The 23,314-nt window shown below is 39.8% G+C and overlaps 2 protein-coding genes across 2 annotated transcripts in view; both read right to left on the bottom strand.

The window, feature by feature from the left end:
• The window catches only part of LOC120514549, a 107,827-nt gene that overhangs the window by 591 nt on the left and 83,922 nt on the right, over positions 1 to 23,314 (bottom strand). The gene's annotated exons all lie outside the window — the stretch shown is intronic.
• The window catches only part of dusp13a (dual specificity phosphatase 13a), a 91,398-nt gene that overhangs the window by 63,237 nt on the left and 4,847 nt on the right, over positions 1 to 23,314 (bottom strand). The gene's annotated exons all lie outside the window — the stretch shown is intronic.

Genomic DNA, 23,314 nt, shown 5'->3' with positions numbered 1-23,314 from the left:
AGGAGAGATGCTGCAGTTTTTCCATTTTCTGTATTTGTCATCTTTTATGATGGCGTAAAAAAATCTTTCCTTAAGTGAAACATAAAAATCAGAAACATACAAAACTGTGCAAAAAGCTAGCTATCTGGGCCGTTAAAGTGTATAGTTGCATGTGAAAACAATATAATAATGAAAAGATACTCTTTACACTACATTTGTTGTATTGTAAGTTCTGTCCAGATGTGTCCAATACTTTCTTGTGAACTTGAAAATGTGTGTTAAACTTGAATATTTATTTCAGTGCAGTTCTATACAAGTCTATAGTTTTCACGAGAGAATCTTTGAAATTAAAGACCTTGATTTAAAATATAAAAATAACTGGCCTTTTCTTGTCAGGTTCAAATCTCATTTACTGACTCATAGGGCAGCCCTCTGAATGTTTTGTTTGTGTCTCACTGTGTCTGCTTCAGTGTTCATAAACAGCCTGAAGACTGGCTGACCTTTTATCTGTCCTGTCATTTCTAAAACAGTTATTCTTTTACTTTTGTTTGCCTCTTTGTTATTTCCTCCTGTTTTTTCTTTGCTCTCTTAAAATGGCCTGTTTGGACTGTTTGTTTTCAGCTGTGAGGCAAATATGTTATGAAATACTGTCTGTGTCAAAAGGCACTAAATAAATAAGTCTGATTGAACATATTTCTAATGTAATTGTTAAACAAAGGCACAAACGCTATATTAACACATGTATATACTATATGCAAAAAATGGGACTTTCACCAAGCAATCCACAATATAAAACGGAGAATCATTCCTTTGTCCATTTTCTGTACCTGCTTATCCAATTCAGAGCTGCCGGTTAACCAAACGTGGAAGTCTTTGGGATGAGAGAAGAATGTCAATGTAAGCTCCGAACACCTGGATGTGAACTCTTTCTCCTAGATCTGGGAGGCAGCAGCACTAATCACTGCACCACTGTACCGATTTATAAATTTTTTTCGTTCCTAAACCTGCTTATTTCTATTCAGGGCCATATTAACAGCATTTGTCACAAGGCAGGATATACCCCAGCATGGGGCACCAGTTAATTGCATCCACCCGCACAGGCCAGTTCAGAACTGCTTATTAACCTATGGTAATGTGCGTGTCTTTGTGGATTTGGGAGGAATCTCAGCACAGACATGGGGAGACTGTGCAGACAAAGACCGAATAGGGTATTTGAACCCAGGATGCTACATCCCTGAGGCAGCAGTGCTATCCCACTGCATTGCTATTCAAACCGTAATTTAAAACATACACATATCAGTCTTTTTGTATTTATTGCTGAAAAGCTAGTGAAACATGGCTTAAAATGGGTAGGACTTGGCCTTCTTTTAGATCTGAAGGTCATCCTCCATGCATTGCTGCGAGTGAGAAACGTGCTGTAGAGGAATAGGACTGAGGAGCGGAAGGCTTGTAAAATAAACATGTGGCTGTAGTGCCCTCTCGTGGACAAATGTAAAAAGTGCGTTGCTTTGTGCACCTGTTAACAGTTGGATGTTTATGGCCAGCAACACGAAAGCATCTGGGATGGAAGAGGTCAAAGAAAATGAAGGGAAGTGTATGAAGATTTGAAATAAACATCTCATTTATCTTGTAGAGGACTTCAGTAGCACCCCTGCAGCCATTAAAATCCCATTTAACCTCTGAATTAATCTTCCATAAGACATCAGGGAAAGTCGCTTTCGGTTGTTGTTTTATTTTTCATTGACCTTTTCAATTAAAGGATATCTGTTATAATGCTGAACTCCTGCACTTTTTACAGAGCAATAACCTACAAAATTGACTGGGTCTTAGCATTTCATAGGATTATCATGGGCTCAGGAGACAGGATAATAAAGTCTCTCATTAAAATGCGTATACTTGTTAAAGATTACTGTAGGCTCTGTAACATGCACTAGATTAGAGCGAACAGCTCCTTAGATGGCATACAGAAAAACTAATTTAGTTGACGCCAGTGTTTACTGGCGAATGTTCTCCTCAACTGTATAATCAGGTGCTTTTGGTTAAACTATGAATAATGATTAGTGTCCTAGATAGTCTGTCAGATTTATTATACTTCTGTAGATAAATACAGTAGCAAATGCCAAGTTTGCTCGTCTTGACATGCAGCCTTTTAACACTTCTTTGGAAATTTGATATCATTTTCACTTGCAGTTTAGGATGTGCTAATATATTATTTATTGTTTATTTCTCAGGTTATAAAGTATTTAACGAGTAATCATATATTAGAGTATTTAATGTATTTTTCAATTGTGGAATAAAATGATATATACACATAAGCTGCCCTTATGATATTTGCTCAGTTTATCTGAACCCTTCTCATTCCCTTTCCCCACAATTTTGTCTTTATTCCTTACCAAAAATCTGAAACTGGGGCTGGGTCTGTACAGAGGACCAAAGTGGATTATTTGGAACTAAAATTACAAACAAGAGTCAGCGGGAAGCTGGTAGTTTGAACAACAGTCCTAGGTGTCAAGCAGGATCCACAACAATACGGGCCACACTTCCATTCTAAGAAATCTCAGGCCAATTAATTATATGAAACCGTGTGAGATAAAAATATTTAGACATGGCAGCTCTGCTCAACTAGTTTATAAGACTTTCATACCCAGAAAAAGAAGCTTTGTGAGACTGGCACTCTGTCCAGGGTTGGTTCTTGCCTTATGCCCAGTGCTGCCTTGATTGGTACTCAGTCCCCTAAACTAGGTAAGCAGATTAAATGATAGCTGCATAGATAGAGACCCGCAAGAGGGTTCATGATCTCACACCATTTGAGTCATAAGTTGAAATCGGGTTGGAGTTGCTTTTTGAGTGACAGTTCCTGTTATTTAGGTGTTTGTTTTAAATTTTGATGTTGTAAGATTATCCCTTAAGATAATAAAATCATAAACTGCATTAGTTAGAGCATTATGGAAAGGTACACAGAACCCAAACTGTGTCGAAGCAGGTCTTACTTCTTTTGAGAGTGTCAGAAATGGGCTGTGTGAAAATACTCCGTCTGCAGCAGTTGGCAATGACAAAAGCCATGCCCAGAGCCTCCCGTCCTTTTAGGCACTCAGATTTATGCGTTTGGCTTCCAGATACACCAAGAGGAGCCGGCTGCTGGTGCAACAAGGAAAAGATGTGCATGAAAATCTCATAAAATCTCAGAACAGAATTAGCTATGACGAGAGCAGATAGAAATGATAAAGGACTGAGTTCAAAAAGTACATCAAGCAAAACACCAAATAGAAATAAAAGCCTTTTCATGATCATCAAGGCACCAGAAATTGCCTGCAGCAGAAATTCTCATAACTTAATCAGAGTAGGCTGAGACGGACACTGCCGAACAAAAACATTCAGTGAAACATTTCCCTTTAGACAGAAACAGGCATTTAATTGCTTTTGTATGTTTTGGAATTTTTCTAACTTTTTTTTTTTTCTCTCTAAATGAAAAATAAGAACACAGTGATCCCAATCATGAGGTCTTCAAGATGTGGAGCTGCTGTGACTGCTATGTGCTTGTTTTTCTGTTTATGTCGCTTTTTCTTCCTCTTTGGAGCTTACGGCACTTAGGGAGCAAGACCTTGGCTAATAATGGAGGACTCCCCTGTACTTAAGAGGACTTGCTGGTAACATTATAAAGGGATCAAATTAGTGAGATGGACATAAGGAGACACAGGGACGGGCGGTCAGGGGAGGCAGAGCCTCACCTGTTATCATGAACAGTAAAAAAAAAAAAACTAATAATGATAACATAAAATAAATGTGTCCACTGGTCTGTGCTATAAATTTGTTTTCTGTGTGATTCCAATAGTTTTGATCATTTTTATAGCTTAAATTGCTTAATTGACGTGTTTCCTGTTCAAATACACACGAGAAAAGCGAGGTGTGGTGGCAACGAGACAAGCCTTATCTCGGACTGCAATCTCCCTCAGAAACTGGGTTGATACATGCATTTGGTGCGTGCCTGGTGCTGTCTCTCTGTATTTTGCCAATATGATGTTTGCAGACGTGTTTATTCTACACCCTGACTTTCCACAGTCTGGCTAAGATCTTTAATGAGTGTGTGTGACATATTTAGTCTTGCTGATTGGACATAAAACCGCAGTAAAAAGGCACAAGGAGAGGCAGACAGTACTGTGCCTCACCGAACGGGGCAGATGTGAGCCCAACAGGTGCTTGTTGCTGCTGTTCTTCTGTGCAGAGGTTCTCGGCACCAATAAGTTAGCGATATCAGAAAGTCAAATACACTGCAGCGGTCCATCTATTTTTATTTTTGTTTTGTCTGACTGCCAAAATGGAAGACTGAGATATTTAAAACTAAAGTAAAATAAGGAGGACATTTACAAGAAAGTGACGGAGAAGGATAGGCGCATGGACTTAATTTAAAAATAAAGGTAAGACCATAAACGGTTTTCAATTTTATTAAAATATGGGATCAGACTAAGAGAAAAGCAATACAATATTTAAAAACTAAATTTTGACCTTAAATAAATGTATTCTTTTTTTTTTCTTGTTATCCTTCCATTGAACAGTCTGTATTAAAATTGATTAAAGCATCAGAATTAAAAGCTTTTAAAAACAACTTAATATTTCAATAAAGGTCGAAAATTGAAATCATTTTTTTTTGTACACCACTCTATACTACTCTATCACTTGTATTGAATGAGTATGAATTGTGAAGTTGTAATGGCAAATTTAGAACACATGGAGGGTGCAGAGCAAATGCGTTTTCTCGCTTCTGTAAGTGTAACATTCCACGCCTTACCTGTGTGTGTGTGTAAAGGATACTGATGAGATATGAAACATAACCAGTAGTCAATGTGCTTGCTGCCAATTGAATAGTGAATAAGCTACTCGTTTGTGTTCATATATTTGTAAATCTGACTCTGAAGGAGTCAGTGCCTCACCAGCCATGAACGTCGCCACATGTCACGGAGGAGACATGGTCAAAACACAGAAGAAAGTCAGTCAAAAGAAATGCTTGATGTAGGCAAAAATACAAGCCTGACAGTCAAAATCTGAAACGGCTAAAATTATTAGCGAGTGTCATAAAAGCTATTTAAAGTTATCAGGAACAAACGAGCAGATGCTTTTGGAGCATATAGGCAAGCACCTATAACACGGGAAAGACACTATATAAAAATATATATTATTAGGTACAGTGGCCTCCTGTAATACAGCCAAAGCATTACTCTTGCCTTGAACCAACATCAGAGGCTGTGGAAGTGCACAGAGACATATTGCATGCCAATGCATGTAGGAGATGCGGACAAAGACATGGCACAGTCCATACAGAAGGCTTTTGGGTGCCAGTATGTGATCACAGACTGACTTGCTTAGGGGGATACAAATAGGTCTCTGGAGTGGCAAGGGCAATGACCCCTTCAGTAAGTGGCTTGGGTAATGAAGGGCATGCACCTGGTGAGACTCTATTTAATGCCAATGAAGTAAGATACCCTGTGCCTGTGGTAGAGGTGGTAGCCCCACAGCATTTAGCTTAAACTCCAGAAGAACAATGCAGGAGAGGCCATGCGTCAAACGGTTGGAGGGAGGATCAAGCCATAGCTTTCTTGGTGGATAAGAACTTCAAATTTGCCTTTTAAATACTTGTACCCCAGGTGTGTGCATACTAACTCCTAGGTAGCAGTGGAGACTCTGGGGAATGATGTATTGTGGTCCTGATGTGCACAACAACTGGTCAGGGTACCTAACTATTCAGTTTTTAAGGACTCTGGTGGCCTCAGTGCTTTATAGGAAGTAATACTGAAGGATGCCTAAATGCAGATGCCATATGTGATTTTGAGTGCTTCCTATTGGTAGATCAAACAAGGCATGGAGGTGGAAAAGCGAGGGGAATATTTGTTAAGACTCAGAAGGAGAAAGTGTACAGGGAGTTTTAGAAGAAACCAGGCAAGTCGACTTTTTAGTTATACAGGGTTTGCCCCAGTACACTGAGACCCTTACGATACGCATGTGTGCAGCATCAGGTTACATCAGGTTATTAAGTACCATAACTGTAAATGTATTTTTATAATTAATATCTATGTATTTATGTGAGCATGAGACAAAAATCAATGACACAGGTGAACAGACTTTCATGTCTGTTCTATGCTTCAAGCCAAAAGACAACAACATAAACATTAGTTTTTCTCCATTTTCATGTGAATTCTTTTTTCAGATGAGAACTACGGTCATAATTAAAAAATAAAACATTGCATTGAGACTATTTGACCCTTATACTAAAAAACAGGCATCGGAGTGTCTCTGAATTGACCCTTCTCCCTTACTAAAGATACTTAAAGGAGTCTCCAGGGCCTCCTCCATTGCACACACTATACACCATCTGTTTCTCTCCCATTTCTTCCTGCCGCTGGGCTTTTATTTGTAGGATGGCTCACACAGCTGAGCCTACAAATGAGGTCTTTTACCCCAGTCATCCATATCGGCCCTCTGCTTGTGTTAATTTACAAATATATTTAAACAAATTCTGTACTAACAGGATATCTGAAGAAACACTCTACAGTTTCATGTTTCAGGTTGTGATGGATGGCTGGGGATTGTGCCCTACCAGGGGCCTCATGTATAACGGCGTGCGTAGAACTCGCACTATAACATGGCGTAAGCACAAAAGCCGAAATGTGCTTACGCACAGAAAAATCCAGATGCAGGAATCTGTGCGTACTCCAACTTCCACGTTCTTCCGCTACATAAATCCCGATCAGCGTGAAAACTAACGGTCGTGCACGCGCATTATGTAACGCCTCAAATCCTCCCAGAATTACGCCTATTTGAATATGCAAATCAATATAAATCGCCCTTAAGCGCAGCCTTCTGTGAAAAGACAATGGGAAAAGCACGGGGAAAATATAAGAATTTCAGCGAATACCAAGTGGAGGCAAAGGAAAAACATACTATTTGTTCAAATAAACCGTGGTATAATCAACAAAAGGAAGTTGATCGAGTGGCATAGCGTGTTGGAGAAACTTGAAAGCTCACATTCACAAAATCGCACAGTGCCGGAAATAAAAAAGAAGTCACATATCAAAGTTGCAGTGAAAAGAAGAGTTGTAGCCCACTGTCTGAGTGTCATATGAAAGCTTATTAGGGTACAGAGAAAAAAGGCACACGGTGGGGAAAAAGCACGAAATGTCAACTTTAATCTCGAATTTTCCACTTTAATCACGTAGTTTATTTTGTCATTTAGTAGAACATTATAAACTTCATCTTAAAATCGTTTAATTAACCAGTTTCTCAAAATTACATCGTAATTAAAGTAGCACGTTAAATGCTTTGTTTTGTATTTGATCTTCTACTCGTATGTGCTCTATGTGTGTGAATCACTACTTGCTTCTTAAACTGGCTCTCTTCCTCCAACTGGACACAGAGTCCATTACATTTGTGATATTACAGCTCTCTGAATAACTAAAATACTGAGATGTATACGTGATGTCATTTTCATGATGATAGGAGCTAAAGCACATTATTAAACATGTGTTTCATGAGCCTCGTGCTCATGACAAGCATTTATCTTTTGTCGCAATTTGTCGCTGCGTTTTTAGCTGTGTTGTTATTTTCTCTTTCTGTTTTATATTCAATATATATTGGCGTGGCCGCCCCAAGAGTCCTTGCTTTTCTTTCTCCAAGTAACCGATCGCCACACAATCAGCTCTGTAATAGACGTTAAGCCATCTGTAAGCTTAGCGCCGATTCTTCAAAACGTTTAAAGAACATTGAAATATCTTCGTAGTACATGTTTAATTATTCTATCCTTCACGACACTCCCAGTGAAGAATATAGATTATTTAAATGAAGTTAAAGTTTTATGTGTATAATTTAACAAACATATTTTGCTGCATTTCACCTTAAAAATGATATCGTCATCATATGTAAACACGCGCTTTATAAAGTGGCCCAGGTTGTGTAATATTATAACTGTAGTGCAAGTTTACAGTGAGGTGATTGTACTTATAACAGTTCTACAAGGAGCAATTGATTGAGTGCATTTAAAGTTCTTGGGATTAAACTGTTTCTGAACCGCGAGGTCCGTACAGGAAAGGCTTTAAAACATTTTGCAGTGGCTGAGGTAGCGTGTCCTTAAAGCTGTATACCGATAATTCTCTTTCCGATCAGCTGCTGCTGTGATTCACACTCAGATACAGTGATATAAATACTCCGAGTCGTGCAGTGAGAGCAATATGGAAAAAGATGATCCGCTGTGGCAACTCCTAACGGGAGGAGCTGAAAGAAGAAGAAGAAGAAGTGAGAGTAACAACGCTAAAGCAGTTATGGTATTTGGAATACTATGGCTGTTCCCTGGACCATTATATTGTTACGAGTTAATTACAATCAGATGCATTACACTAATAAACAATATGCGGTTAGTTTCTGTGTATTTATAAAGCCGCGTCATGAAAATAATGAGTAATCACACAGGAACAGTAGCACTGCTTTGACGCTGGGTGCCGCCAGTTTGCAAAACCGAGCGGAGAACTTGCGTACGACAAGGCATGAGGTACCGTGGAAAAGTGCGTGGCTTTACGCCAAGTGTGGGTTTTATACATCGCGATTTGAACGTGGAAAAGTTCTTACGCAATATTTCTGTGCGTACGCACCGTTTATACATGAGGCCCCTGGACAGCTCCGGAAGCAAGATCTGCAGCACTTCCGCCATACCCATTATATAATCTACAACATAAACTCCTAAATCCTTTTCAGAGGTTGCTTCCTCTAGGACAGTGTCTCCCATCTTGTAATTATAATTGATGTTCCTTTTGCCCATGTGCAGCACTTTGCACTTTTCTGCATCTTCTGCATTTTCTAGGTGTTTGCCCATTTCTAAAGGTTGTCCAGGTCATTTTGAATTTGTTTTTGCTGCCTCCTGTGTTTCTGCCATCTCTCCAATTTTAGTGTCATCTGTGAATCTGACAAGTTCGCTAACTATACCAGAATCAATGTCATTAATATAAATCAGAAAAAGCAATGGTCCATGAACAGGCTCCTTAGGGACTATGATGACCTTGTTCCATGTGGCGTATTCTTCTCTTATCTGTACTCTTTGTCTGCTGCTGGTCAACCAACTAGAGATTCAGTTTTGTAGGTTACCTCTGATGCCTACTGCATAAATGAGTTAGAAAATGATGGACAGATGGATGTGTTTCCTTGGCACCCTGTTTTTAAACCACATTCATGGTTAAACTGCATTTACGTTACCATGTTTTACAAGGTGATGCATATCCATGAAGATTTAATAGTTCTGATAAAAACTGTGACACGATTGAAGAGTTTCCAGATGAGATACCTGTCCTATAAGAACAAATCTGTTTTTATTAACGTAGTTATCTCCTGGGAATTAATTGAGAACAATTTAAACATTTTTTAACATCTTTCATAAAATGTTGGAAACCTTTTTAAGAAAACATACTCATAGAATAATTTAAAAACGTTTTGTAACTTGGATTCTGCCTGAAAATGTCTGGGATTAGTGAGCTGTCCCCCTCTTGGCTGTGGTGTTCCTCAAAAAATGTGACATTAATGGCTCGTGTAGTCTACAGCTTTACACACTTGCTTCTTTCTGTTCCCACTACTTCAGCTTGTGATGGACCAAGTAAAATTTTTCTTGTTCATCTGCTTTTTTAAAAAATGTTTTTGATGTAGACAGATAGCAAGAAATAGGTAATTTCAGAACTGGTTTAACACTTTTCATCTATGAGCAAATTAAAAACAACAAAATCCTGGATAGGATCTGAAAACAAGTATACCTAAGGACAGTAAAACAAATATTTCCTGTAGTCTTTCTGTAACCATTCTCTGCATAACGAGATCCCAGGACCACCCAAGAGAGGCTATTCTAATACCCTTAAACTCAGATCTCAATCTTGCCTTGATGGACAAAAATAATATAAATGAAATTGAAGGGAACTAAACAAGAAATTGATGCATATAATAAGAAGTAAAGAAACAAATACATTTTCTCAAATAATGCTGAACATCTTCAAAACTAACCAACAGAAGTTTTTACTCAAAGACTAGTTGACATACTTAAAACTATTAAGTGAACATAAAGAATCCTAACTTAGCCAAACCTAGAGTCTTTAAGTAGCCTAGAGAAACATGAACTACTTAACACTATGAATGTGAGGTATGAGTTAACTCGTATGTCATTGAGCCTGTTGATGCGTGACGTATGAGATAACCACTACCTCAGCATAAAGCCACTGTAGATGGAGCCTGTGTGCTGGTGACCTCTGCTGCTGCATCTCAGCTACCTACTACAGTGCTGCCATCTAATGGATAGCCTTAGAATTTTTTTTTTATATATGTAGATAATGTCATCACGAAAAAAAGGTATAAAGCTGCTGATGCACTTTCTAAAAGAAGCAGACAGGAGCGAATGCTTGAGCAGTGTGGTATTGCTTCATTTTGTATTGTGCACCCTCCACGTCCACACTTATTGAATCTAACACCCCCTTGGAAAATTAATTTATTAGAAAGCTTCACATTAATGGTGTAGCAGCTCAGTTAGCAAAGCACATTGAACTTAAACTGAAATTAGTGATAAGGCTGGTAAAACAGTTAAAAAAGAAAAAAGGCTGTAGTGGATGAGCAATATCAATATGTGCAGCCAGAGGCAGACAAGGACTTTTTTTGGAAGCAGTTTGGGTTTGGATCATTAGACCCACAAGCCCATGTATGCAAGTTGTCACTATTTCAGCTAAAAATCACCTACTCTATTACACAGGTCTACAAAAAATATTTTTTATTTATTATTGGGAACTTCTCTCTTTATTATGTTTTTCACACTGATTTCATATATGAAATCGGAATTAAGCTAGCACATCAGGTTTTTGAGATACACATCATTCTCATTTTGACATGTTTGAATATCAATATATCAAGACAATATCTGGAATTTGAACTCTGTCCCACCAAAATTGTTATGATGTGTTTATTCTGAAAACAAACCAGAAGAAGATACCAGCCGTTCTCCACAACCTCAGCATAACTCTCTGCTCTGTGACTGCCAAGAACATTCTGGACAACCGGCACGAATGCCCATGCTGCTGATTCAGTGGGCTTCATTTCCTTTTTGAACTCATCGTCAAGCATCAGTTCATGGATTTCAGGACCAACAAAAACACCATCCTTAGTTTTGGCTTCACTTTCTTGAGACCAAACTTATTTCTTAAATGCTGAAACGCATCAACGTTTCTGTCCATCGCCTTGACAAAATTTTCAAAGTAATGGTGAATCTAATGAACAAAATGTCCTGAAATGCAATGTTATGTTAAGGAAACAGTAAAACCGACTACCTACTGCAGCATCAAGTCTGAGTTGTGTCATTATGCTTAAGAGTCATGTAAGACTTGGTAATCAGTAACAAATATTTTTTCCGCTAATTAATAATGAATAATGTTTAAATAAAATTAATAATGACAAGGTCAACAACTCGCAGCTGTTAGTAGCGTGTGGCATCCCTAGTAGAATTACTGGTATTTATCGAAATGGCTATCCATCTTTACTGTCCAGTCACCCTAGTTGTACAAAACCTGGAACATTATAACTAAAAAATGGGACATGCTAGACGAAAACAGTTTTCAGATTTGCAGTCAGCAAGTGAAATTTGTTCAAGAACAGGTGAAAGAATCCCAGTAGCAAAATGCTTGTTGACCAGTGTTATTTTTCTGTCTTTAGTGCTGTGTTTCTACATGATTTTCAAATAATAAATGAATGGTTGCACAAAGTCTAAATATAATCAAAATGCATGATTCTCGTAACAAACAGTGCCCTCAAAAAAGCTATAAAGAGTTGATGAGCTTATCCCCCTCCGTGTGTGCCCATCCTTCCCTCCATTTAAAGCACTTGTTTCATAGGGAGTTGCTGAATGAGCCATATTACCCCGAGACCTGGTCACGGTGCAGTTATCCAGTTCTTCAGGTCGCTTTATAGAAGGGCTTTTCCAGATCACCTTGCTAAAATGAAATATGTGCTCTGTAAGCTTGGTTTAACTGGGAAAGAAAATTAAAGACCTTGAGGCTTTGTCAGAGTGACAACAAGCATTTATTTTTAGTAACAGCTTCTACACTAGCTGCGGTATGTCACTGTAACCTCTGAACGCCTGCTGAACATATCAGAGATGACTGTGTAGTAACAATAAAGGAACAACTGGGCAAACATTAATTTCATTTTCAGTGCCTAATAAGATGACCTTGCTTTATCATTGTGGATTGCCTATCATTGTTTTGAGTCTCGGCACAAAAGATATCCATTATTTTAGTATACTGAAATCCTAAAACAGCTTCAACATAGTGCCTTTTAAAGGAGAACAGTAGCAAAAATATTTTAGTTGTGCATCAATCTTCCATCCAATCATCCATTCTCGATTCTGCTTCATCTAATTAGTAGAATACAATTTTACAGGTACACATAATTGTTACTGTCAGGGAGCAGACGTGTCAAATGGAGCTTAATCTGGTGTGGCACATGCCTGCAGGTCAATGAGGCTGAAAGCTTCTCCCCGCACCCCTGAATGGCCTGCCATTTTTATCTTCATCAGTACCTAGTTTATAGATGAGGTGTTCTTTCTAACTAGTATAGCCAGCTGTGATATTTTTCTTTTGACATATCATCTGCTATTTTTGATTATTTTCTTTATTTGTTACCTTGATATTTGGCATGGAATGGTTTTATATCATATTTTCTTTTCCCCACACTTCTATTTTGCCTAGACATGATGTTTTCTGATGGGGTATTATCCATCCATCCATCCATTTTCTAACCCACTGACTCCGAACACAGGGTCACAGGGGTCTGCTGGAGCCAATCCTAGCCAACACAGGGCACAAGGTAGGAAACAATCCTGGGCAGGGCACCAACCCACCACAAGACACACACACACACACGCGCACACACACTAAGGATAATTTAGAATCACCAATGCACCTAACCTTCATGTCTTAGGACTGTGGGAAGAAACCCACGCAGACAGAACATGCAAAAGGCACGCAGGGAGGACCCTCCTAACTGCGAGGCAGCAGTGCTACCACTGCGCCACTGTGCCACCCGGGGTATTATTTAATAGGGTAATAATTATTTTGCATCATTTTCATGGGCACCCCCATTTTAGAGCATTTTTACTTAGGTTGAATAAAAGTGGGGTATGGTGTTTTCACAGCAACAGGTTACAAGATCAGCATCGGCTTCTCTTCCCCATCTGACAATGCGGAGGACACCTTGACTATGGGTGTGAGTTTTAGTGACCTCTAATTATTTTTTCTTGACGGTTATTTCTGGTTACAGTTTTGGTTATGGTGACTGTTCCAACCCTTGCTTTTGCTTTCTGACTTTCATCATGTCACATCCATAAGCCATTAAGCACACAACATCTTTATAAGGATGGTACATGACTTAGACTTCAAGTATCTCTCACAGCTGGCATCCTCCCACCTTCCACACATTTCTTTATGGCAAAGAAACGCACAAACTCTACAAAAGTATAGGGCCTTGTTTAGAAAAAACATATCATTTGTTTTATTCCCTATTAACACCTTATGCTATGAATGCTGTGGGTGTAACAAACTTAGCAGGCTAGACTAGACTTTCTTCTCCCCAAACAGTCTTCATCTGCTCCCAAAGATTTCATAGGAGATTTCAGAAAAACAGAAAAACAAGACCAGTAGGCCGTGCCTGCTATACTCCATGCAGGAAGCACAATGGAGCTCTCAAAAATTCAATGGACTCCTTTTGATCTCAGCAGTGGCTCAACACTGTGATCATCACAGATTATAAAGATGCTCACCATGTCACAGTGTGAGCCCAGTAGCCCTATGGAGTAACCATTTGTATCTGCTGCCTTCTTTCAGTTACTGCTCAAAGGTCATGAATATCATATGAAGATATAACTCTCACTTCATGTTTATCATACGGCCCACAGAACTGGTCAGTCTCTTTGTGAGAAAGACCTTGTTAGCCATTCTTATAAATCCAGAATTGAGTGCAGATGTTTTGCTCTGAACAAAGAACTGCATCCATATTAAGATTAGGTAGGAAGTTCACTATGACTACTACATAAAATCTTTTCACTCCAGTAAGGTGCTTAAAGCTAATTTGATTTAATGTCCTGTTGTAAGACAGTGATGAGACCAGCAGTTGTGTATAGAGGTGAGACATGGGCAGTAAAAGGAACAGAAGAAGAGACGAAATTGGATATGGCAGAAATGGTATTGTTGACAAGGATGCGTGGAGTTACAAAGAGGATCAGCAGAAGGAATGAGACAATTGAAGGCACAACAAAAGCAGGATAGATATCTAAGAAAGTACAGGAAAGTAGATTGAAGTGGTTTAGCCAGCAGCCATAACATATGCACTTCAGAACAGGCCATCAACCTGAAGCTGAGCTTATTCAGGCCTGGCCAGTACTTGGATGGGAGACCAACCAGGAAAAAGCTTGGGTTGCTGCTGGAAGTGGTGTTGGTGAGGCCAGTAGGGGGCGCTTACCCTGTGATCTGTTTGTGAGTCTCAATGCCCCAGTGCAGTGACGGGGACACTGTGCTGTAAAAATGATGCTGTAGTTCGGAGGAGACATAATAATATGATCCTGACTCTCTGTAATCATTAAAGATCCCTGGCTATTTGTTGTAAAGAGTAGGGTGTAACCTGATGTCCTGGCTAAATTTCCCACCATTGCCTGGTCATTCTGGCCCCCTAATCCTCCCTTGTCTCTTATTTAGCTATCTATCAACCCTTCACCACCTAACAGCTAATGTGTGGTGACAGTACTGACACACATCATCCAGATGGATGCTTTACATTAGTGGCGGCTCCCCAATCGCTATGTAAAGCGTTTTAAGTACCTTGAAAAGCACTATATAAATGTAATGAATTATGATTATTATTGGTATGAGAATGTGGACAGATAATGAATATGTGATGAAGAGAGTGATGGGAATGGAAGTACACTCTTAAAAATACTGGTTCTTTAAAGGCATTTTATGGTTCTTCATTGTGTTGTGTGGTTCCTCGTAGATCTATGGCTTAACCAAGCACCATTTCATTCTGGGAAGGGTTCTTTGCATATGTAGCTGGCTCTTTGTACTTTGAAAAACTTTCTAACAGGCAGAAATAAACCTACAGCCTCTAAAGTATGGTAGGCTACCTAGCAGGACACTAATAGATTAAGAAAATCTGTGTGTGTTATTGTATGCAGCAAGAGGATACCATTGGTATTTCATAAATCTGTTCCCATCCATTCATGTTTTTTTACTGTATGGAGCCTGTTACGAATCTAAATAAATAAGTGGTTCTTTCTGGAACCATCATGTAAATGGATCTCTTGGGAAGTAAAAACGGTTCCTCTATGGCAATACTCTGAAGAACCACTCTGCCACATTTATTTTTAAAAGTGTACGGAGGAAGAGAAAGTGAATGAAGCCAAAGATTTGAAGGAAAAGGATCTGACTGGGCAGGAGGTGCAGGACCGGACTGTGTGGAGAAGGTTTTTCAGAAACGTTGTTCTGTTACTAGCTCTAACAAAACATTACCTGTAAGCGTTAGTTTTCTTTAGTGATGTCTTCTTCCTCCGAACATTTTTTAAGCAAAAAAAGTTTTGCTGACAGTATGTTATGTCCACTGCCTGGTTAAGTCAATGTGATGTATAGTTGCAGTATCACTGCTTGTTATCATTTTTTAAATAGACTTTTTCTTCTTACTTGTCAATTTAAAGATTAAATGTCTTTCACTTAATTATAGTTGCGTGAAGCTGTTGGTTTAAATATTGAAAATGCCACATTACCTTTATATACTGTAACAAAGTCTGTGTTGGGACCTCAGAGGGTCGTGCTCCTCAGGTGGCAGTGGACTGTCAGAGAAGGGCCAGGATACCAGGAGAAGTCAAGTATAAAGGAGCTTGGGTTGGGCTGGGTATGAAGGCGCAGACACATCGCTTAGAGGAGCACTTTGATTAGATGCGTCTCCTGGCTGCTGAAACCCATTGGCTTCGATGTTTTGCCACTGGCAAGCCTCAGTTTTGACCCTGGACTTGGGTCGGCACTCAGAGAACCGGAGGAATAGTGTGGCGTACAGGTTGCCTCTGACTTCAGATGAGGTGTAGCTGGGATGAGTGAATGAAGGTACAAAGAGACAAGCAGCTGGGAGCACGTGGTGCTACTGAAGACCGGAGCATTGGGCAGAAACCGCAATGAAAATGCCAGTAGTCCTTATTAGAGCCACTCATCGACAATCAACGTTAAGAGGCTAATTTCATTCCTCCGTCTCCTGCACCCTGGAGTATTACAATAATTAATTATGAAATAATTAGCTGTGCAAGCCATGCTGTAAAAAGCTCAGGTTCTGAGAAACTATTGAAATTATCAGACGAAAAATTGAAATGCAGACGTGCTCACCCTCATTGTCTGTCAGTGGCTAAATGAGTTTCTCTCTCCTAGGAGGTTTCGTTTTGCCGATGTGCTCATATCGCTTGTGTATTAGCAGCTAAATGAGTTTGTCTTTCCTTGGTGGTCTCACTTTGGTGACAGAGTCGCTTTCCTTCAGCTTCATGCTGTAGCCTCGCACTTCTGGGCCGGACAGACAGACACACACACACTTCCACGTGTAGACGTTTATATACAAAACAATGCAATTTTGATGCAGTGTGTGACAGTTTCATTCAATTTGTATTCATGTCTATTTATATATACTGTAGTAACTTATTCTGATGTTTTTTCCTTCATTGTAAGAAAACGTTGTCAACAAGGGATACACCTGCACATGTGTTTAGCTGACTGGTTAAATGAGTTTGTATTCAGCAAGCCCAATACAGCTAGCCTCCCCCAATGGCTTGGTTCTGAGGCACAACCAAGGTGTCTGGTTTGCACAGGGCTAACTGAAAATCTTCAGTGCTTCTGCCTGACAGATCCAGTATTTAAATCCCATCTCCAGTCTCTGTCTGTGTGCAATTTGAACTTTCTCTCCATGTATCTGTGGATTTCCTCCAGCAATCCTCTCACATCCCCAGAAACATGCATGTTAGGTTATTAAGTTGCGATTCTCAATTGGCACTGTGTGGAGGGTGTTTGCATGTCAGCGGGCCTTGAGGTGGACTGATGCACCCATTGCAGGTTGGTGGGTTGTTCTTGTACTTAATACTGCTAGTACAGACAGCAGCCCCTGTGACCCTGTATTCAGTTATATGAGTTTCAGAATATTTTGTTACGTTAATTCTAATCCAGACAAACTCCAAGAGATGCAGTAACTCACAACATGGTTTAAACAGACCATCATGAAAACACCAGCCTCAAAGAACCGAAAGAATGCACAATTACTTATCCCTGTAGTGTCTGTGAAGCATGCATTTCTTCCCTTACAAAATAATGCATTGTTTACCTATTATTTTTTAGAAGGCAGGAGTAGGGCTGTTCAATGGGACAGAATCGGATTCCCTTAATTGTTTTTAATTCCTTTTCTAACAATGACCAAAAGATAAAGCACACATCTTAAAGTCAAAAGAAGCAAGCAAAATGTGTAGATTGTCGCCCTTGAGATTTGTAAAGCTCTTTATGCTGAGCTTTTTTTTACTTGTTCAGAGAATTGTTTGGAGAAAATTACTTTTTATATTCATGTGCCCCAAAATGGCCGTTGTCTTTTAAGTGATGTCATCATTTCTGACTTTATGCTTGCAAATGCCCACCTGCTTGCAGAAATTGTGCCAAACAGTACTACACAGTTCTTTCATCTAAGCAAGGCCTAGAGCTTAGAAAATAGCAAAATTAATATGCACATGTAAATAAATGTGTGTCAGGCATGGCCCACGTGGCACTGGAATGATGACTGTGTCTACATGCACAAACAAAATGCAGTTAAGGCAAATGCATTAAAGAGAGACTAAACGTCATCAGCCGCCGCAATGAATTCAAAAATAAGTATGGATGAAGCCTGTGTCTGCTAACCAACATGGGGTAATATGACTTTTAAGAGTAACTTCATTACATTATTAATTTCTTACAAAATAAGTAACTAAATACAGTACAGGCCAAAAGTTTGGACACACCTTCTCATTCAATGTGTTTTCTTTATTTTCGTGACCATTTACATTGGTAGATTCTCACTGAAGGCATCAAAACTATAAATGAACACATGTGGAGTTATGTACTTAACAAAAAAAGGTGAAATAACTGAAAACATGTTTTATATTCTAGTTTCTTCAAAATAGCCACCCTTTGCTCTGATTACTGCTTTGCACACTCTTGGCATTCTCTCGATGAGCTTCAACAGGTAGTCACCTGAAATGGTTTTCACTTCACAGGTGTTCGAGAGAATGCCAAGAGAGAGTAAAAAAGTAATCAGAGCTAAGAGCGGCTATTTTGAAGAAACTAGAATATAAAACATGTTTTCAGTTATTTCACCTTTTTTTGTTAAGTACATAACTCCACATGTGTTCATTTATAGTTTTAATGCCTTCAGTGAGAATCTACCAATGTAAATGGTCACGAAAATAAAGAAAACACATTGAATGAGAAGGTGTGTCCAAACCTTTGGCCTGTACTGTATGTTATATAGTTACTTATTCTAAAATATGCGTTACAAACAGCATGTCTCTTTTGTGTGAAACAACTGCACATTTGACCAGCCAGCATTTGTTATTAAATTCTAAGCTTATATATGAACCTTTATGAAACTGACCAGAAACACATCCAAATTTGACCATTGTCTTGTCTTCTATATAAACGTCTACGTGTGGAAGTGTGTGTGTGTTTGTCCGTCTGGCCCGAAAGTGCAAGGCTATAGCATGAAGCTCAAAGAGCCGTCAAGGCGACCCCAAATTAACAAGTCAGAGAAAAACTCACTTAGTTGCTAATACACAAGCGAGGCGAGCACATCAGTGAAACGAAACCTCTGAGGAGAAATTTGCTTAGCTGCTGACAGACAACGGAGGCGAGCACATCGACAAAACAAAACTGCAGATGAAAGAAAACCTCACTTAGCCGGTAATGCAAAACCGATACGATTGATTGATTGAAGTGCCAGAATCCATGGTTTGTAGGAGCCCGGGCTTTTTACAGGGTTTACACAGCTAGTTTTTTCTAAATATGTTTAGTCTTTCCTGTTCTGTTAAGTAAATAACGTCCATTCCCCTTTTAACATCCCTGACCTGTGCCTCTGAAGATTCGCTGTATAAACACTAGCCACTGTGTCATCATAATGTTTAACACATCTATACCAAAGTTCTGGGTTAAAGCTAAATGGACATGATATTTATTGGTTACCGTTACCAGATTGCATGCAGCACACTCTTTTCTGCTTGGCTGTGCGACTGAGCCAAGTAAAGGAGCAGGACCACGACCCTAAGCACACAGCCAAGATATCAAAGGAGTGGCTTCAGGACAACTCTGTGGATGTCCTTGAGTGGCCCAGCCAGAGCCCAGACTTGAATCCGATTGAACATCTCTGGAGAGATCTTAAAATGGCTGTGCACCGACGCTTCCCATCCAACCTGATGGATCTTGAGAGGTGCTGCAAAGAGGAATGGGCGAAACTGGCCAAGGATAGGTGTGCCAAGCTTGTGGCATCATATTCAAAAAGACTTGAGGCTGTAATGCCAAAGGTGCATCGGCAAAGTATTGAGCAAAGGCTGTGAATACTTATGTACATGTGATTTATCAGTTTTTTTATTTTTCATAAATTTGCAAAAACCTCAAGTAAACTTTTTCATGTTGTCATTATGGGGTGTTGTGTGTAGAATTCTGAGGAAAAAAATTAATTTAATCCATTTCGGAATAAGGCTGTAACATAACAAAATATGGAAAAAGTGATGCGCTGTGAATACTTTCCGGATGCACTGTACGTGCAATTATTGTCAAATTTTAGATAGATAGACAGGCCCAAGTGGAGTTAGACATACAGTTTGCACACCATTAACAGTATAAACACAACTCCTACCACAGGTCACCTCGGTCCATGAAACATAGAACTGGCAAGCTCCTTAAATATCTATGCAGCACCAAAGGCTTACTGTTTTGTGGCTCAGATGCAGTCTACACTCTTCTACTTGAAGCCGAGACGCTACCATGTCTGAATTCCAGCATCCCAGCATAGGCGTTCCCTAAAATGCTAAGGGATGTGATGCTCATTTTGTGAATGATCCAGCCTGCACCAAGACTATAGACCCGATTGAAACCAAAAGCTAGTCAGTTCACCTCTCTTTATTGAAGAATCTCAGAACAGATAACACAAACACCATATAGCAATGTAATTCATGAGGGAAAGGACTAAAGAGCAAAGACCCTGGCTGTGGCTGATTTTTTTTTCACTTTACATCTTATATAATTAACTGATACCATTTCTTTATTTCCACCTTTACGCCCCTCTCCACCCCCCAGTTTTGTTACCCTTCAGCAAGGGAACTAAAAACAAGTTATTTAATTCTACATCTTGCCAGAGTATCCTCAAGAAAAGAATTTTAAATTGCTAACAAATTCAATTACATTCTTGCTTACTCCTGGGGCTCAACGCATTAGCAGCGCTCAACGGTTTATTTGATCTTATGTTAATAATTGTGGAGAAGTAAACAAATTCTTTCTGCAAGCAAGACTATAGGCTACATGTTACTAAAGTAAGCAGAGCATAATCCAGATTTTTGCTGGGAACTTGTAAATTGTAGGCAGCATATGTCTCCTTGCTTCCAAAAAAAAGAGTGTTTGTTTTCAACATGAGCAGACAACAAGGGACAGTGAGGAACTGAAATGGCCGCCCCTCCAAGTCCTGTTCCTGACGCCATCCCCTGGGTTTTCTGAGCTTTGTACGCTTTTTCTCCCTAAATAATTTCAAAGAATTCAAGGAATAATTGGTTGTGGTTCTGGGTAGTGGGTGGCAGTGATCTAGTTGTTTGCACAGTTCAGCACGTCACCCTGACAGGGAAACAATGAAGCAAATGATTGTGGTTTTATTCTCGGAACAGCATATTTAAGCAAAGGGACAACAGAGGGTAATGGAGCCAGTGACATAATGATGATTCATTTTATACTGTTACCTTTAACGTCTCAACTGTAGTCTCATTGTCTACGCAGTTTCACTTATGAGGACTCCAACACACAGCCATCTGCACTCTTAATATGAGGTCAAGTCCCTGTGGTCTTTTTTGTTGTCTTGTTCCAAACCGTCAATTTGTTTGTTTCCTTGTCACTGTGGTAGAGCGGTTCTGCACTTCAACAGTTGGTGGTCTTTTTTACATAAATAATTGCACCCCAAGAAGGTGGAGGTGCCAGATGTGCCTAAGTGTGTTTTGCTCTGTGGTTATTTGGGGTACCTGGCCGACTGCACTGCACACTCGTGTGGTGGCAGGTGGATCGGTCAGGCCCCTCAATGGTGCCACGGAGGGGGCGGCTCCTTGCACCTGTTCCTAGTTAGGCAGCAGAGGATAAAAGGAGCCTGCACAGGATGAAAGGGAGAAAGATAAGGAGCAAAGAAAAGATGGAAATGAAAGAAAGCACGGAGGTTAACTGATGGAGAAGAAGGGCAGGAGCTAGAGAGAGACGGTGCTAGACAGAAGGAAGCAGGCGGACAGCAATGGAGCCCCGGGAGAGGAGCGTGTGGCTGGCACTCAGGGGGTTGCAGGGGGAGCAGGATCAACAACAATACTCCGGACTACTCCTCCGCAAGGCCGGAGATGGCAGTGAGAGTCGAAGGGGTGGAGGATCGGTGGAGCCCCATAGATCATCATGGGATAGGTGACGGGGACATGAGCAGATCAGAAGGTTGTCTGCGCCTGTTCATTGATGTCTCTGTGCTGCGAGACTCAAGCAGGGTAACTCGGAGAGAATTCAGTTTTACTATAAAGGGAAGCACCAGGGACTGTGATTTTTAGAGAAAAAGATTCTTGCCATGTTTTAACCTTGTTTTTATGGATTTGTTTATTTGAATTTTAACCTCCACATTCATGGTTATTTTATGGATAGTTTATTTTTAGAGCTTTTGGACACTATTTTTGATTGTTTTTAATAAAAGCACTTTGGCACCTTTTGTTTTTGGTTGTTTTCAATAAAAGCACTTTGGCACCTTTTTGCACCTACCCCTTGCTACTGTGCATGTGTCCTCATCTGTCCAGCTCATCTCAGTTACTGTACAGACGGTGCCAGGTTCAAGAGACTCCTGGATGCTACAGGAACATGGAACTATCCCTCACCGTCACAGTCGCTACCTTCTGCCCAATCTCAACAAGAATTAACTGACATGTCTTGTACAAAAGTAACTCATGGCTTACAGTTATTCACCTGTGGCTAAGTACAAGTGTACTGTTGAAAGGGGCAGATCAAGTTAGTTGTATCTTGTTACAGATGGGAAATGGCAGCTGATGAACCTACTGAATTCTAGCTCCTATTAATGTAGAATAAGATGGTGTTACAGTGGAGTACAGAGAAAATAAAACCTTGTCCAGTCCAATGAATCTTTGCTCACACTAGTTTACAAGAAGGAGCCGTCCTGCTGAATGTCAACACTGCAGGCTGGTAATGTAATAGTGAGTGGGGTCCTTTTCTGGCACACATCGAGTACTTTCCTGTAAGAAGATCAGTGTTCGATTATTGAGTATATTATTGATTACGTGCACCACTTTGGGGCAGTCTGCTCACAGATGGACTCTTTCATTCGGGTAATTTTCATGTCACCAAAGCGTGGAGTGGTGGGATGGTTCATGGTACATGACAGTGAATTAAACTTCATGCAGTGTCCTTACCATTTACCAGAAATGAATCCCAATGAGAATTGATGACAGTATTCTAAGTAAAGCTCTGCTGCTAGCTAATTTGCAGTGACTACTGGACATATTGTAGTTTAGATATGATTGCAAAGATGAACTGAAAGTTTATTTTTACTGTTGCTTTAAGAAACAGACACTTTCAGTTTCAGCTGCTTGTTCAGTGTTATCCTCCTCTATCTAAAGTTTATTTTTCCTCCTGTGTTCTTTTCTCTATTTGTATAGCTGTATAGGTGACCATGGATTTTCTGGCCATTCTGTCCTAAAGTAAATATTGAATTATTGCAATGATTTCCAAGACTGCAGACACATTGTACTTTTCCTCCAGCAAGAAAAACCTGGTCTTCTTTTGACAGGAATTTCATTAGACGTTCACTAGCCCATGGCACCTACCAAGAACCCTGTTGAGATGGCAGCAAGGACATCATCAAGTGACACAGGACAAAAATGTAAATGACAGGTGGGGGATTTTTGGGCATTATGTTGTTCCGTCTGTGATTCTGAATCCCAACCAGTTTCTGTTTTCTCCAAGTACTACAGTTTTCATGTTGCATGATAAAGATGAGTGTGTTG

Source organism: Polypterus senegalus, chromosome 1, assembly GCF_016835505.1.
Source record: "Polypterus senegalus isolate Bchr_013 chromosome 1, ASM1683550v1, whole genome shotgun sequence".
NCBI classification, from domain to species: Eukaryota; Metazoa; Chordata; class Cladistia; order Polypteriformes; family Polypteridae; genus Polypterus; species Polypterus senegalus.
The sequence above is the reverse complement of the archived record's forward strand: the minus strand, read 5'-3'. Positions and strand labels throughout refer to the sequence as shown.